Raw genomic sequence first — 15,636 nt, 5'->3', positions numbered from 1 at the left:
ATGACAAATTAAAAATTAACAAATTACTGGATCTGGGTGATATACACCCAAGAGTTTTTAAAGATCTTGAATGTGAAATTCCTGGTCTTCTAAAAAATGCAACTGTCCCTTAGGCCTCCGTACATGAGGTGTGGTAAATGGTAATTGTAACACCCATTTTATAAAGGGATCCAGGAAAGATCCAGAAAATTACAGGATGGCTAGCTTGACATCTATTCCAGGAAAACTGGCAGAAAGCATTATTAAAATGCCAAATGTATTTCAATGTAAGCAGGTGTGAAGTGGTGCATGGTGATGGAAAAAATCTTAAGTTCACACATATATGCTGATGGATCTGAGCTAGCTGTGACTGATCAGAAAGGAGATACTGGAGCCATCATGGAGATAGTTCAAGGAAAACATCAACCCGGCTTCAGAAAAAGTGAATTGCATTTTAGGATGATTAGGAATGGGACCGAAAATAAAACTGGGAATATTGTAATGCCTTTATACAAATCAGTAATGTGACACACTTAGAATACTGTGTACATTTCTGGTTGCTGCACCTCAAAAAGGATATTGTATAGCTGGAGAACATGCAGATAAGGCCATCCAAAATGACCAAGGGCTGAAGCAACTCCCGTACAAAAGCTTCTACAACAATTTGGGGTTATTTAGTTTTACACAAAAAGGTAAGGAGGGACATAATTGATGTGCATCAAATTATGTAAAATGTGGAAAATATGATAGGTTTTCCTCCCTCTTGTGCTAGAACCTTGGGTCATCTAATGAAGTTGAATGGTAGGAGAGTCAATAGAGAAGAGGTAGTACTTCACACAGTGCATAGTTACATTATGAAATTCTCTATGGAATGGTAGTGATGGACACCAACCTAGGGATTATCCCCACGGAGATTTTGTTGTATGTTTGCTGAGTTTGGAGGTTGTTCGGGGCACATGATATTGTGGCCATCCCGCAGCCACTCCAGAGTTTTGCGCTGAAAAACCGGTTTTTCCGATACTACTTTTAGTCCGATTTTCCTTATTTCAGCTTGTCTGCACTTCTGTAGTGGTGTGCATCAACCCTCTGCATTTACTCCAGCATGATAGCCCTGCCCAGGGGTGTGTCTTTCACCTGGCCATGACCTCAGTGACCCCAGTCAGGGGATGTTTCCCCTCCCTGTATTTTTCCTGATGTTTACTCCATTTCATGGCTGGCCGTTCAGGAGTTCCGAGCTACCTTGTGGTATTTACTTTATGTTGCCTACCACTAAAGTCTGGTGCAAAATAAAGGTGTGCTCAGCCTGGCAACCTCTAACTTTTTAAAAAGCCTCTTAAATTGATAAGGCATAAAAGCATGATGTTGAAATAACGCATTAGTGCTACATCATGAACCCAAAGTAAGCGCTCCAGTTTCACCAACTGCAGCCGTCTGGAGTGCAATTCTTTACAAGTGGGGTATTGGGTGGCTGGACATAGAGTAATTTTCCCCATGTGTGCAGATTTCCCTGAAGAAACTAAAATCCCCAGCCTCCAATGCAGCATCTGAAGGCTCCTGAGAGCTCCCCCACCCTAATTTCCCAGCATCCCAGCAATCTGCTGCAGAGTTATTGCTCCCCACCACATTTTTCCCCATGTGTGCACTTTTGCTTATTGCTTCCCCTCCCCTTTTCTCCCTTTCTCCTTCCCCCTGCTCACAATGAGAAATTCTCGTAACTACTGCGGTAAAGCGATAAAGCAGAGAAGGGATTTTACAAAACAACCAAGAAACTACAGAACATCAAAGAAGCACAACATCACAATAGCAATTTAAAAGAGCATCAGAGAAGCGAAAGAGCACTTTAGGGCAAGTTACTAAAGTTAGCTTTTAACCCTTTCACTACAGGGGAGCAAGATGTATTTCTTACTGCTGACTAAACATGCACAGATATGTTAAAGATTGAAAGCAGGCTACCTAAAGTGATTGAGTGCTCTCACTACTGTGGTAATGTGAGGTATCGCTGCTGCGCTCCTGGGGATTTTCTCAATGGGAATGGGAAAAACTACTTCCACTAGGGAAACAAGAGGGAATGGGGCATCCCAGGACACTGCCAGGTCAAAGAGGCATGCCCAGAATTTAATGCAGGGGGTGGGCATGGCTAGCCCCTTAGTTCTTTAATAGATATGTGCTATAGTGAATCTAGGGCATTGTGATAAGTCTGAATAGCGCATTGGGGGGGAGGAGTCTTTACTTCACCACTAAGCGGAGGCAGAGCAAAGTCCCCCAGGAAAGAATTACTCCACCTGATGGTTCCAGCACCCTAAGTAAAATGAAATCAGTGGGTCTGCGCATTTCCTCCTGTTGCTATTGTGCTAGTGCAGTTTTAGAGGGAAAATAAATTTTAAAAATTGGGTGGGGAGGGTTGGACATAGGATGGGGAGGGTGCCGACACTAGGGATGTCTGAGAATTCTGCCGCGGACTCAAATGAGGCCGGATTCCAAAGAATCTGACCTCCGGATTCTGCGGCGAAACGGTGCCACTTACCTCTAGCTCCAGAGGATTTCGTGCAGTGCGGCTCTCCGACTCCCTAGCTCAGGCGATATGGTAATGGCAGCTGCCATTACTGTATTGCTGAGAGAAATACAGCTGCAAATGGAGTATTGGATGCCACTTGTGGCTGTAAAGTGCTGTTTCTTACCTAAATGGAGCCGCAATTAGGCTGCAATTAGGTTAAACTCAGGGAATAATAAATACCCTACCCACGGGAATGGCAGCATATCGCCTGCGCTAGGGAGCTGGAGTGTGGCTCTGCGAAATCCTCCAGACGCAGAGCAGCTCTGAAGGATTTCGAGGGGCCAGGAGCGAAGTGGCTGGCCCCTCTGCAACCCCCCCCGACCGGAAAATGGGGGGTTCGTACAACCCTAGCTGACACACACCAGCCAGAGAAAGCAGAAGGGGTGGAACAAGGTGGGAGTGGGAGGGAGGAAACAGGCTCTCTAAATGATGATGTGGGCAAGACTCCACCCAGTAGCCACCCAAACAATTCACAATAAACTGCCGTGTGTCCTGCTGAGAGCCCGAGGCTAGCTTTGGGATAATCCAGGTTTTCAAGCCCTGTGTGTCCACAGATGGAGCAGATTCGACTTCAGTACAAAGCGCAGCAAAGTGGAGAGCAAACTAAACCAGTTGCTTTGAGGTTTAGATGACTTTAAAAGGGGGTTAGACAGATTCATGGAGGATAAAGCTACCAATGGCTACGATGATGGCTATATACTACCTCCAGGATCAGAAGCAGCATGCTTCTCCGAATATCATAGAATCACAGAATCCTAGGGTTGGAAGGGGCCTACAAGACCATCGAGTCCAACCCCCTGCTCAGTGCAGGTATTCAAGTCAGAGCATCCCAGACAGATGGCTGTCCAGCCTCATCTTGAATGCTTCCAGTGTGGGAGAGCCCACTACAATATAGGTTGCTGGGGAATAACAGGAGGAGAGGGTTATTGTCTCCATGTCCTGCTTGTGGGCTTCGCATAGGCATCCGGTTGGCCATTATGGTGAAGAGGATGCTGGACAAGATAGGACCTTAGTCCAACCCAGCAGGGCTTTTTGTATGTTCTTATGAATTGCCACCCCTTGTGTCCATAGCCATAATCAGTAGAGCCACCTGGAGTCTTCACTGCATCCGTAAGCATGCAATAAACAGGTGATGGTGAGGAAATCTAACTTTGCACCATCCTGCACCAGGTAAACGGTTCAAGCACTGGTGCAGCTAGGTAGACCCTGGATCTAATGGTCTTGTAGGGGCCCCAATTTAGATGATCTTGTGTATCACTTGACTTGTGAAGCACATCACTAAAATTTATCTTCCACTACCCCCAACTGCTATTCCTTGCTTTACAACTGCTTCTACATTCCTTATATGTTAGAATGTTTGCCAACTCTGCTAAAAATAATAATAATACTCTGAGCATGTACAGTTTTGCATTTTAAGCTAATTAAATCATAGCACTATCATGTCTACAGGAATAAAATGGAATTTGCTTCTGCTACCCTGCCCCTGGTCATTTGTGGGGCTGTCAACTGCAGCGCCCTGGACTTTGGCCTCAAAGTCTAAACCAAGCTGCACCACTGGGTTCAAAGGGGATTACATGTTCTGCCCTAAATAATTTTGAGTGTGCACCCTTAAGAGATATAGGATTGCCACTGGAATTTACCTAATTTAGGATAGCAATTGTTGTTAAAATTCTTTTGTTATTTACTTACTTGCTTACTTACTTTTGTTGTTGTTCAGTCGTTCAGTCGTGTCCGACTCTTCATGACCCCATGGACCATAGCCGCCAGGCCTTCCTGTCCTGCGCTCTCTCCCGGAGTGTGCTCAAGTTCATATTCATTGCATCAGTGATGTTATCTAGCCATCTCATCCTCTGTCGTCCCCTTCTACTTTTGCCTTCAGTCTTTCCCAGCATCAGGGTCTTTTCCAGAGAGTTTTCGCATTAGGTGGCCAAAATATTTGAGCTTCAGCTTCAGTATCTGTCCTTCCAATGAGCACTCAGGGTTGATTTCCTCTAGGATTGACTGATTTGACCTCCTTGCAGTCCAGGGGACTCGTAAGAGTCTTCTCCAGCACCACAGTTCGAAAGCATCAATTCTTCGGTGCTCAGCCTTCCTTATAGTCCAGCTCTCACAGCCATACATTACTACTGGGAAAACCATAGCTTTGATTAGACGGACGTTTGTTGGCAAGGTGATGTCTCTGCTTCTTACTATGCTGTCTAGGTTTGCCATAGCTTTCCTCCCAAGGAGCGAGCGTCTTTTAATTTCATGGCTACAGTTACCGTCTGCGGTGATCTTGGAGCCCAAGAAAGTAAAATCTGTCACTGCTTCCATTTCTTCCCCTTCTATATGCCAGGAAGTGATGGGGCCAGATGCCATGATCTTAGTTTTTGTAATGTTGAGTTTCAAACCAGCTTTTGCACTCTCCTCTTTCACCCTCAACAAGAGGCTCTTTAGATCCTCTTCGCTTTCTGCCATTAGGGTGGTATCGTCTGCATATCGGAGGTTGTTGATAATTCTCCCAGCAATCTTAATTCCGACCTGTGATTCATCCAACCCAGCGTTTCTCATGATGTACTCTGCATATAAGTTAAATAAGCAGGGTGACAATATGCAGCCTTGTCGTACTCCTTTCCCAATTTTGAACCACTCGGTTGTTCCATGTCTGGTTCTTACTGTTGCTTCTTGACCCTGGTACAGGTTTCTCAGGAGACAGGTAAGGTGGTCTGGTACTCCCATCACTTTAAGAATTTGCCACAGTTTGTTGTGATCCACACAATCAAAGGCTTTAGCGTAGTCAATGAAGCAGAAATAGACGTTTTTCTGGAATTCTCTTGCTTTCTCCATGATCCAGCGAACATTGGTGATTTGATCTCTAGTTCCTCTGCCTCTTTGAAACCCAGCTTGTTCTTCCGGTAGTTCTCGGTTTGCATACTGCTGAAGCCTAGCTTGTAGGATTTTGAGCATCACCTTGCTGGCATGTGAAATGAGCACAATTGTGCGTTAGTTTGAACACTCTTTGGCGTTGCCCTTCTTTGGAATTGGAATGTAAACAGACCTTTTCCAGTCTTGCGGCCATTGTTGAGTGTTCCAAATTTGTTGGCATATTGAATACAGCACTTTAACAGCATCATCTTTTAGGATTTTAAATAGCTCGGCTGGAATACTGTCATCTCCGCTAGCTTTGTTGTTACTAATGCTTCCTAAGGCCCACTTGACTTCACTCTCGAGGATGTCCGGCTCAAGTTCAGTGACCGCACTATCATGGCTATCAGGGACATTCAGATCTTTCCTGTATAGTTCTTCTGTGTATTCTTGCCACCTCTTCTTAATCTCATCTGCTTCTGTTAGGTCCCTGCCTTCTTTGTCCTTGATCATGCCCGTCTTTGCACAAAACGTTCCCTTGAGATCTCCAATTTTCTTGAAGAGATCTCTAGTCTTCCCCATTCTGTTGTTTTCCTCGATTTCTTTGCATTGTTCATTTAAGAAGGCCTTCTTGTCTCTCCTTGCTATTCTCTGGAACTCTGCATTCAGTTGGATATATCTTCCCCTTTCTCCCTTGCTTGTTGTTTGAGCTAGGAATTTTAGGGGAGAAAAAGGCGAGGGGGTAGAATTATTAAATCTGCCAAATGAATACTTAACATTCTTTCCTCAGAAGTCACCATGCACATCAAAAATTTGAACTTTTGAAAGTATGTCTGAATGTCGAGTTCCAAAAGCAAGACTTAGAACATAAGAACATAAGAAAAGCCATGCTGATCAGACCAAGAGTCCATCTAGTCCAGCATTCTGTTTACACAGTGGCACAGGAACCTTCGACCAGGAACCCTGCACTTGTGTTGCAGGACACAAGTGCAACAGCACCCTCCCGCCCATGTCCCCCAGCAACTGGTGTACACAGGCACACTGCCTCTGAGGTAGCATAGCCTTCAGACTAGTAGCCACTGATAGCCTTCTCCTCCAGGAATTTGTTTAACCCTCTTTTGAAGCCATCCAAATTGGTAGCCGTCACTACCTCTTGTAAACTAAATTCCATAGTTTGACTATGCGCTGTGTGAAGAAGGACTTCCTTTTATCCGTCCTGAATCTCCCACCAATCAGCTTCATACGACGACCCCGGGTTCTAGTATTTTGAGAGGGAGAAAAATGTCTCCCTATCCACATGCTCCACACCATGCATAAAGTTGTAGACCTCTATCATGTTTCCCCTTACCCTCCTTTTCCCAAGCTGTTGTAACCTTCCCTCACAAGGGAGTTGCTCCAGCCCCTTGATCATTTAAGTTGCCCTTTTCCGCACTTTTTCCAGCTCTACAATATCTTGCTTTAGGTGCGGTTTGAAACATTAAATTTCCAAAGTTTGAACTGAAATGTCTCAAAATTTGAATTTATATGAAAAGGTGTTTCAGCTGTCAGGAATGGCCACCTTAATTGATGTTCATGGGTCACTTTATTTAAAATAATGCAAACATAATTTAAGATATAAAATATCATATAAAATAATGCAAATCAATGCTGAACATTGAGGTGGAACTTAAAACAAATTGGCTGGTGGATCTGAGGCGTTCAGGGAGCGAAGAGAAGATTGTTTGGCCATTGGCCATGCTGGCTGGGGATGATAAGAATTGTAGTCCAACACAATTCCCGTCGTTCCAAGGCTGGTTTAAAACCCAGACAAATGACCTGAAATGCAGCGGAGGTAAGGGACCTGAGTTTCTGCACCTGCAATTCTGGCAGAGAGATTGAAACTCCCTTGAATGTGAATGTTAATATGATACCATGCGAGGGGAGGAAGGAGGGAGACAATCTGAAAGTGCCACCACTGCCTACTGAGAGCAGTTTCTATGGAGATAATCCTCACCCTGCTAGCTAGTTCTAGATAGACTCTGCTAGAAGAGAGTGACCACCAGGCAGGTTTTAAACTGGCTTAGCAGGGTTTTTGCCACCTCGCTTCCCCCCCCCCACTTTTCTTTCCCAAGGGACAGAACCACAGTATCTGCAGCTGCTCATGGCAGTGTACAACTTTCCAGGTGCCTCTTTGTGGAGTACACCGTGCGCAGCTGTTGGCCTTGTGGGATGTTCCCCTTTATTTTGTTGCTGTCGCTCATGATAACCATATGCGTAGAGCTGGACCACCTGGGTGGCTGCAGGCTGATGTCTGAGTGTGCCTGTGGCCAGGGTGATGTGATCAGGCCTTCCAAGAGAGTGGCCCCACTTTTGCCTGAGTCCAAAGGTATGTTAATGAGTGCAGGAGGCAGCAGGTGAGGTAGGGGGACTGTCCCTTTGATCTTCCCCCTCCAGGGTAGGAGAAGGAGCCAGGGAAAAGGAGGGCATAGTGCAAAGCGAAGCAGTGCTGGAGGGGACTGGAGCTCAGAGCAAAGATAAGAACACCAAGGAAAATCCCAACCAGCAGGCAACCAAAGCATATAAGTAGATGTGATGCCACAATATTGCTTGCAACATACATGGGGGAAGTTGGATTCCCTTATACTTTCCCTCCCAGGTTCAGAGGTGGGCAACTTGGTGCCCTCCAGATGTGTTGGACTACAGCTCCCATCACCCAACCATGAACCATGCTAGCCAAAGCTGATGGGAGTTGTAGTCCAACACATCTGGAGGATGCTGGGTTGCCTGCCCCATTCCAGGGGATATGTCAGCATTGAGATGGGCCTTCCTTAACCTGGTGCCCTCCATATGTTTTGTACTACAACTCCCATCATTCCCAGTCAGCTAGTTGTAGAAACATGAGTGAACAATTCTACAGAAACCTTCAACCAAAGAAGACAGAAATGGAGAATTGTTCATATTCTCACTTACTATTCCATGTGTGCAAAAAACAGAAAGCCAACAGGGAAGCATCTCTCTCTGTATTTACTAAAGTATTGCATTTTGTATTGAACATCTAGGTGTTATTTATCATAACAAAGGCAGGCTGAATGCATTTCATTTCAATAATGTCATTCCTTTTCTAGTTTGCAAGATAGTTTTGAAATGTGTAGGGCCTGCTGACACAGATACACATTAAGCGATCACCCTTCTTTTTCATTTGATTTATATATGTTTATCATTGCTTCAAAAACAAGTGACTTTGCTGTACAATATGTCATAAATGGAATCTAAGAAAATGCGTGGCTAAGTAACGTTACATTGTAGTGAGTCATGTGAAAGAACTCAGTGAAAAACATACAAGACGGTCACTAACAATGCATTTGTCATCAGTGCTTATTAAGCCTATATACTAATAGCGTAGTCATTCTCCAAGTGTGGGTCCTTATTTTGCCAAAATGGCACCATTCATGCATAAGAGGGAAGCAGCAGCCGTCTCAGGGAAATCCTGAGATTTGCAAAGTCCGAAAAACAAACAAACCAAAAGTTAAGGGGAAAATAGCCCTAAGAAGGGGCAGGGGAGGGAACCCTCAAAGCACCCAATGAGAACTGAGTATGCTGAGTGCCATGGAATGGTGGCTGACTGTTGGGAAGAAAGTAGAAAACCTGGTGGGTAGGGAAGGGGGGGGGAAATGGAGCATCCTAGAAAAGGGCTAATCTAGCTGGCTGGAACCCTGAACAAGAGCACTCTGCACTGCAACATTTTGTTGCAAGTCTCACTTGAGTTTGAAGGCACCACACAGCATGAAGTGGGAACACCTCCTCATTATCCCTATTAAAACGCATATGCAGTTTTATTAACTTCTGTCTGGAGAATTTTCATGGCCAAACAGCATCCCCAGTAACTAATAGGGCAATAGCTGTTGGGCAGTTATGGGATGAGGTTTCCATGCTCAAATTCTAGAGGGGTAATCGTGCAACAAAAACAGTCAGGTCTTATTTATTTATTTGGGCCCACTGCTTAATCGCCCCCCCTCCCTTTACCGACGTACCCTCGGAGGTTAACATTTCATGCATCTGCCAAATGGGCTGTAGTCCATGAAAGCACATCCCCCAAGTAATGTATCAGTCATTAAGATCCCACATGCCTTTTCACATTAACAGTAGTGCTTGTTTCTGACCCAAGATGCTCATGTATTGCAGAGAAGGAGAAAAAAGGTGACGACAACCATTGAAGGGCTTGACTGTTAGTTGAGTTATCATCTTATACAAGAGCCTTTCCCAAGCAGGAACCTTCCAGATCTATTGGACTACAGCCCCCATAATCCCCAGCCAGCATGGTCACTGGCCACACTGGCTGGCAATTATGGGAATTGTAGTCCAACACATCCGGAGGGCGCCATCTTGGGGAAAGTTGCTATATACCAACAGCCAGTTCAGTTCTCCAAGTGTGGATCCTTATGTAGCCAAAGAAGCACCATTCATGCACTAGCAGGAGATTACAGCAAGCTTGGTGAAATCCTGAGGGCTGCAGAAGTACCAAAAAAGGGGGCAGAAACCCTAAGGAGGGAAGGGGAAACTGCAAAACAACTCAGCAAGGACTGACCATTCTCAGTGGAAATGAAATGCTGACAGATTGTTCGGGGTGGGGAGCGACAGAAAACCAAAAGATTACATGGTTGACTAGCTGGAACCCTGAACAGGAGCATTCCACATGGTAACATTTTGTTGCCCTTCTTAACCTATTAATTCTGAAATAGCTATTATCACTTTGAAAGCAGAACATTATTCTGTTTGTGTTCAGCTAATCTAGGGAAAAAAGAAATATCACCAGCGTTATTCCCTTACAAGCAGCAATAATTCATTGTTTGCATGAAGTGAAAAAAACCTGAGTCAGAGAGGATATACATAACTTCTGAAATGAGGTCAGTTACACAGTGTAACAGAGTACACTGGAGCCTTAAGGCGTGATTCTGTGACCTGATAAACCAGCAAAGAGGTGTTGAGAAAGGGATGCAGCTATTGTAGTTGTATGATGTCATAATTCATTATACTTTGGCCATACCAAGAGCAGCCCATGTTGTAATTCCATCATGTAATTCCATCAGAGAAGGATGGGTGCACACCATCTCTCTCCAATGTGCCTCAACGTGGTTTTTTTTAAATTGGCCAAGCTCCACTTGCTTTCCAAGGTATGCAAAGAAAATGAGGTGTTTCAGTAGATGGTCCTTCACAAAGCCAACAAAGGGTGCCAGAGCACCATTGAAAATGAAAAACATAGGTGAGGTGTCAGTCATAATAGGAAGACTCAGGATGGTCAGCCTCCTTATAGAAGGAACAGTGCCTATTGCAGATATATAATGTAAAAACCTGTAGCATTGAGGCTCTCATCATGAGGGGGCTCAGGGCATCGTGCTACCTCAGAAGAATGGAGCAATGTCACTATGCCTGAAAGAGTCACTTCCATCAGAAACAACAAAGAGGGAAATGAAATGCAAAAAGTACAAACTGCAATTATGTCAAAGCTTACGTATATGTAAATTCATTACAGTGATCATTCACAGAACACTGTTGATGATAACACAAACATCCTACCATTGGTATTCAAGTTAATATGTGTAGTGGGATAAAAGCCTGTTATCTTGATACAGGCCACAGGTGATAGAATTGAACTTCTTGATAAATTGTAATTCACCAGTTTGATCAGGTGCATTGCAATTTATTTTTATTTATTTTATTTTAAAAATTTCTTGCCGCTTTTCAGGGCAGAAGCCCATCCAAGGTGGTTCACAGCAATAAAATACATAAAAACACTTAAAATATTAAAAGCGATAAAAACATAAACACAATAAAATAGCAATAATAGCCAACAATAAAAGCCAACAATAAAACCACGAACAACAGCAAAAACAGTAACAACAGCAGTCATATCAAGAGAAGGCCACAGTAAAATAATATGTTTTCATGGCCTTCTTAAAAGCCTGCAAAGGTGTTGTGGCACAGATATGGGCACAGATATGGAAGTGGGGCATAATGGGGTTTGGAGACTGTCTTTATTTTTATTGATCTGTCAGTAGCTCTGGGAGCCTTTTCAGTGAAGAGTGGGGTAAAATGTTTTTTTAAATAAAAAATATAAATTAATAAGCCGTGGAGGCTGGAGGTTCCGATGTCAGTGGGATGGTGAATCTGCTCCGGGTTTCAGTCAGAACCAGTCAGATCTCTAAAGGAGCTATCCAAGGAGTGGAAGCAGCTTGGATAGCTCCTTTAGAGTTCTAGCTGGTTCTGACTGAAACCTGGAGTGGATTCACTGCCCCACTGACATTGGAGCTACCAGCCTCCATGGTAAATAAGACAGAACTGGAATTCCCTGATGATATTCAAATACCCAAGGAGAAGCCCCACAAATCTGTCTGGCCCACAGCAGCTATGCAATTCCACCTGCCTTATAAGGTGGGCTAAAATGCGTGAAGGTGGGCTAAGACACCATTGAGCAGCTGCTGCTAGAACATCTGGCACTGAACTTCTCACCCTTCCTCTCTAGAATAGCTGTTATTGTTTTTAGATTAATCTTTAAATATCCTGTCTTTTCTTTCCTCTGCCTGTCTTGTTCCTCAGGTATGTTTATCTGATGTATTTGATCCTTTCCTTATTATATATATTTCTGTAACCTCCCTGAGTCCTTGGAATGAGCAAGATATTAATCAAAATAAACAAAGAAATAAAATCACAACGGGGCAACAAACCCCACATTCTTTGTGCAGGATGTCACTGTAGCTATTTTACTGCTCCACGTGTCTTTCGCTTCAGTTGCTGGAGTCCTCTTTCTTATTATAAATTAACCCCCCACATTTGCATCCTACCATTCCTCTGAAGAGCTCCCACTGGCTTAGCTGGGGTCATTTCATTTTATCTTCAGAATAACCCTACAAGGTAGATAATTCTAAGAGATAAGGACTTGCCCAAGGAACCCAATAGGCTTATTGGCTGGGGAGGGACTTCATCGCAGCCCAATACTCTAGCCCAGGGGTAGGCAACCTGATGCCCGCTAGATGTTTTGGACTATAACTCCCATGATTCCTGACCATTGGCTATGCTGGCAGGGGCTGGTGGGAGTTGTGGTCCAAAACGTCTGGACTGTTTACCTACTAGTGCTCTAGCCATTGTACCATGCTGGTTCTCTTTTTGGCTACTGAATCTTGAGTGGATCTGGACCTCTACTGACCATTCTTGTTCAGAGATGCTGCCTCCCAGGTATCAGTATTTGCTATATACCAGAGAGCAGAGGCATGTATTCCCTCTTAAGGTGAATCCCAGCAGCCTAGACACAGCTTGAACGAACCATATAGAGTTTCAAGACAGGAATGTGCCTGGTGTCAGAGAGTGTAATTTGCCTTATAACTTTCTTGGTTTGTATTTATTCAGCTCTTTGTTCAGCATTTTGCTGAGGACACGCCTTCTGGAATGCTGGCACTGGCCAGAGTTTGCTGCACAAACCTTTCCCATACAATTATTGAGAAATCAAAGATATTGTCTTAAGAATCTCAGGCTTGCAGCCAGATGTAATTTTCCACCTGTTTTGCTTTGTTCTCAAAAGACGTGGAACTGGCTCAGAAGCAGGAGATTAGATCAGGAGATCTTAGGCACACAGAAAAAAAACTGGTACTGTCAGTGCTGTCCAAATGACAGATGGGCTGACCTGCTCATTCATCATCACGACAAACTAAAATGGGCCTGGGCTAATGATAGCCATGCTTGATTTTGAAGGATCATTCCTATGAAGAAGAAGGTTTCCAGAAATGCCAAAGGGATTCAGAGTAAACAGGGGTCCTATTTTCAAGCGTTTTACAAGCTAGATACCAGTATCCCAGCAGCCGAACTGCATATATAGGTAGCCAAACTGCAGCCAAGGTGGTATGGGCAGTGGGGACTGGTGGCATGGGTGGTAGGATATGAATAGTCTATGGCGTAAGATCACAGATTAAATCCTGCCTCTCCTACACAGTGCTGTGCTCTGCTCAATAGGCTAGAGGAAAAACCATACCAAGGCACTCAGGCAGCTGATCGTGAGGTGGGGAGAGCGGCATATATACTGCAGTAGGGTTTTGTGATGTGTTATTTGAACTTCTGTATTTATTTCTAGTTTGTTCATACTTTGCACTTGATGGGTTGGATCCAGAATTTGCCTTCCATGAGAAGAAGGGCTCTGCTTATGGAAGGTCCCTCTGCCTGATTTTGGGGGATCCCCACCTCCCTCCCACACCACAGCTTAACCCATTCAGAAGGGTCTCTTGACTCTCTGTGTAGCATTTTCAGGGGGCTGGAGGGGCTGCTGTGGGATGGGGATGCTGTGGGATAGAGGGAGTGGGAGAGTCCATTTCCATCAGTACAGTTGATCCAGTGTAAATCTGGATCCAACCTGATGTGCTTTCAGAAAAAAGGTTGGCCACCACTGGAATATCCAGATCAGCACAGATCGGCTTGCACCAATATAGTCACTGAGCCAATTAAGTGTGCCAAGTGCATCCTATTACACTCTATGTCAGGTACTGCTACCATGGGCTACTACCACATATTAGGTGCATAGGTTTGTGCCAATGTACATGGTTCCATGGTGGCTGAATAGTTTGAGGGTAACAGAGAGCTGTCTCCTCTCCTCTCCCTGCCATGTGATTATTGTTAAACTGGCCATATCTTGCCACCAGTGACTGTTACTACTACTGTCGTGCCAGAATGATTAGTTCCAAATTGTGATGCCAGCAAAATGCAGAAGGTTATAATTGTGCAAGCACATCATAGAATCATAGAATAGTAGGGTTGGAAGGCGCCTACAAGGCCATCGAGTCCAACCCCCTGCTCAATGCAGGAATCCAAGTCAGAGCATCCCTGACAGATGGCTGCCCAGCCTCGTCCTGAACGCCTCCAGTGTGGGAGAGCCCACCACCTTCCCAGGTAATTGGTTCCATTGTCGTATTGCTCTAACAGTCAGGAAGTTTTTCCTGATGTTCAGCCGGAATCTGGCTTCCTGTAACTTGAGCCCATTATTCCGTGTCCTGCGCTCTGGGATGATCAAGAAGATCCTGGCAAGAAGAGATCTCTGTGACAACCTTTCAAGTACTTGAAGAGCACTATCATATCTCCCCTCAGTCTTCTCTTCTCAAGGCTAAACATGCCCAGTTCTTTCAGTCTCTCTTCATAGGGCTTTGTTTCCAGTCCCCTGATCATCTTTGTTGCCCTCCTCTGAACCCTCTCCAGTTTGTCTGCATCCTTCTTAAAGTGTGGTGCCCAGAACTGGACACAGTACTCCAGATGAGGCCTAACCAGTGCTGAGTAGAGGGGAACTAGTACTTCCCGGGATTTGGAAGCAATGCTTCTATGAATGCAGCCCAAAATAGCATTTGCCTTTTTTGCAGCCACATCACATTGTTGGCTCATATTCAGCTTGTGATCTACAACAATTCCAAGATCCTTCTCGCTTGTAGTGTGGTTGAGCCACGTATCCCCCATCTTGTCACTGTGCATTTGGTTTCTTTTTCCTAGGTGCAGAACTTGGCATTTATCCCTCTTAAATGTCATTCTGTTGTTTTCTGCCCAGCGCTCCAGTCTATCCAGATCACTTTGAATTTTGTTTCTGTCTTCCAAAGTATTAGCTATCCCGCCCAATTTTGTGTCATTTGCAAATTTGATCAGCATTCCCTGCACCTCCTTGTCCAAGTCATTCATAAAAATGTTGAAGAGCACTGGGGCCAGGACTGAGCCCTGTGGTACCCCACTTGTTACCTCTCCCCTGTTTGAGAAGGTCCCATTGATAAGCACTCAATCATGTCCTACCCTAAACATTTATTTGATGGAGCAGCAGGTCATAGAATCAGCCATGTTAGTGTGCTAAACCCCTAGGCCAAGTCAATTCTTGGAATTGAGAGCCTCCCACTCAACATGCTTACAGGCATGAAATGTCACAACGTTTGAAAATCCGAAAGTGCAACATGGTTGTGCAACAGAAAGTTTCCCTCCTGACCTGCATGAACTTACCCAAGTGTTCCAGAAAAGCAGATCTGAGTGTCTTAGAGTACATTCCTTTGCCTGACAATTGCTGCAAATGCAGCTAATGTCTCCATTTCTTTCTCAACCACACACCTAAGGTACTAACTTAAGTCTCAATGATTTCAAAGGGTGAACTCTAAATATGTCTTAAGTCCTTCACACAGTGCATAGCTGAACTATGGAATTCACTACCACAAGATGTAGTCATGGCCATCAACTTTAAAAGGGGATTAGACAAATTTATGGAGGATAAGGCTATT

The sequence above is a fragment of the Heloderma suspectum genome, chromosome 4, assembly GCF_057233095.1.
Source record: "Heloderma suspectum isolate Gila_16-S chromosome 4, 16-S_ref, whole genome shotgun sequence".
Classification (NCBI taxonomy): domain Eukaryota; kingdom Metazoa; phylum Chordata; class Lepidosauria; order Squamata; family Helodermatidae; genus Heloderma; species Heloderma suspectum.
Note: the sequence above shows the minus strand (reverse complement) of the source record.